Genomic DNA, 2,938 nt, shown 5'->3' with positions numbered 1-2,938 from the left:
GGTGGTATGGGGTAGAGGATGAGGGCAGAGAGGTGGGAGGGACTTGGCTTTGGAGACCATGATAAGGAGTTTGGCCTTCTGTGACAAAAAGTCATTGAAGGGTTTTAATTAGGCCACTGACTTGATTTATGTTTTGAAAGGCCACTTGGATTTTTGTGTAGAGAAAGCATTGTTAAGTGGTGGATGGAGGTAGAAACAATAATTTTAGGTGACATTCTCCTGAGGCTTATATTAGAGGTATAGCAGTGGAGATGGAGAGAAGTGTCAACGGACTAACCGGGATGTGTTTGGTAGGTAAAACCTACGGGATGTTGGGTTAAGGGACAAAGCAGAACTCAGATGGCTTGAACATCTAGGTGCACAGTGGTGCCATTTATTGACAGGGTAAGCAAGTTGGAGGAGTAGGTTGGGGTGGGGGTATGAGGCCGTGATGGTGGTCTGGGCAAAAATAGAGAGTTCTGTCGGTTAAGTTACATTTGAGATGTTGGTGAACCACTCAAGTTGAGGTGAGTGATCAGGAGAGAAAGCAGGGTGGCCTACTGATCATTGAATCAATAAACAGTGCACTAGGGAAAGCTGGTGGAGATCCCAAAGAAGTAGAAATCATCCTTACAAAGCTTTGAAAGCCTTGAGTCAGAATTACCAAATCAACTTCTTCTTCTGCCTTGTCATTAAAATCTCCTTATCTTTAAAATCCTCCTCTCTGCCTTATCTTCAAAATCCTTGTGGTCCCTCAAGAGGCACGAGTGCCTGGGGCTGATGAACTAAGGACAGTTTGGAAATGTTTGTAGACTCAACTATAAAAAATACAGTTTCAGCACAATATCCCCACCCATCCCTTCCACTTCACCTCCCCCACCAGTCTGGTTTCTTTCTAATCCATTTTGAACTACATTCCGTGACAAATGTGCAAGGAACAAATCTGGTTGTTCTTGTATTGTTCATTCCACTCATCCTTCTAGGAGAACAGACTATATGTTTATAACAAACCAGTAGAACGTTGGGTGGGAAATGTTTTTCTTCCCTGTTATCAGAATGTAGCCCTGACTTAAAGAAGACTGGTTATCTATTAGTCTTTGGTATTCTAAACACGTGGGTGTGGACTCCCCACCTGGCTGTGGCTTGCCTGAATTGTAACCAAGATTGTCCCAGTTAAGTTGCCTAAATGCCTGAGAGATTATGTTTTTTGGCAGTTCAACCAGAAGTCCAGTGCGTAGGCCAGAATATTGTGTTGTAAATTCATAAAGGACAGACCTGCATCTTCTAAGAGTGTAACAGTGAGTTGAAGTGAGTGCTTTAAAAATGAATATAACAAAATATAAACTCAGAAATAAGCTTGAACCTTTAAAGGGTCATTAGGGAAAGAATGCAAATCTAAGGCATTTTTAAAACTCCTTTTAAAAAAGTCTTTCAGGAATATCAGCTGCTTATGTGAAAGTTCTGTTTTTTCTTTTATTGACATCTTCCATTTTTGATCAAAATTAATTTATCAGAGTGAAGAAAAAATATAGGCTTTAGAGAGTCACAGACCTGGGTCAGATCCAACCTCTGCTATATTCTGGTTTATGACCTTGGAAAGTACTTCTCTGAGTTTTCATTTACTCACCTAAAAATTGGGGAAATTATAACAACCTCTAAGAATACACATGCCTTGAATCCAGTAATTCTATTTCTAGGAAATTAACTGGAGGAAATGATCATAGAAATCTACAAGGATTTATCTATGAAGAGTGTTCAATTGAAACATTGAAATGTTGGAATTCTTTGAGTGGATTATGACATATCCACATACAGGAATAGTAAACACTGAGTAAAGATGATTGTGTAGAAGAAACACTGTTCAGAATATCATGTTAAGTGAAAAATTATAGTTATTCACAGTGTGATTAATTTGGGAGGAAAGAGCATATTTATGTAATCACTGATAGAAGAAAGAGTAAACCAAGAAGCTTGCTAATTAATGCTAGTAGTGGTTAGATTGAAGCATTGAGACCTTGAATGAGGTTTGGTTTCTTCTTTCCACTCTTCTAGATTTTCTGGACATCCTTCAGTGAACATGTACTAATTTTATGATTATTAAAGAAGTATTAAATAGGGACACTAATATCCACCTTATAGATTTGTGGTAAGAATGGAATAGGTGAGATGATTTATGAAATACACTTAGCTTAGTGCCTGGCATTTATCTGACATTCTCAATTACTTACACCCATTTTAATCACATCGCTGATTTAGCTCAAAATGATTTTTGGCTTAAAACAAAACCCAAAGTATTGTACTTTAACTGGTGAAAATTTATCACCAGGAAGGATATCCAAAACAGCGTGCTATACACCGTGAAGGCAATTTCCAAAGAGTTGTACCCGAAATGCTTTAAGTAATGCATGGGGACACCGAAATTAGCATTGAAACTTAAGGTGACTACTTTGGAGCATTTATTTGGACATACAAGCTTTGGATTCTTTGTTTAAAAACCTGTCATTGCTACGAAGTCACATAGGGTATGGAGATAGATGGAACAATATCTACCTAAGTGAGCAATTCGTCTGTAATGATAAATGCCCCCTCTTCTTCAAGCTGATAAAAAGTGTCCTGTCAGAGCCTCTTGTGTCATCTCAGAAACACCGTGTGCGCCCTGTTGCTTCTTCCTAGGAACATTCTTCATCCTGCCAAAATGGAGAGGGAAGCTTTTGTGGGGATGGTTTGAAGAAGCTGGTATGAACCCTTCCTGGACTCTTTACCCACCTGTGTCCCATCCTTATCCTCCTGTGCTCCTTTCCCACCACTCTGGTTACACACGCACATGCACACACACACATGTGCACACACATGCACATGCACACTCCTTACAGCCCCCTATCACCTCCTATCTCCCTTCCTCTATGCTGACTTTTCTTTTCTTTTCTTTTCTTTTCTTTTCTTTTCTTTTCTTTTCTTT

Source organism: Herpailurus yagouaroundi, unplaced genomic scaffold (assembly GCF_014898765.1).
Source record: "Herpailurus yagouaroundi ecotype Mexico unplaced genomic scaffold, PumYag 198, whole genome shotgun sequence".
NCBI lineage: Eukaryota > Metazoa > Chordata > Mammalia > Carnivora > Felidae > Herpailurus > Herpailurus yagouaroundi.
Note: the sequence above shows the minus strand (reverse complement) of the source record.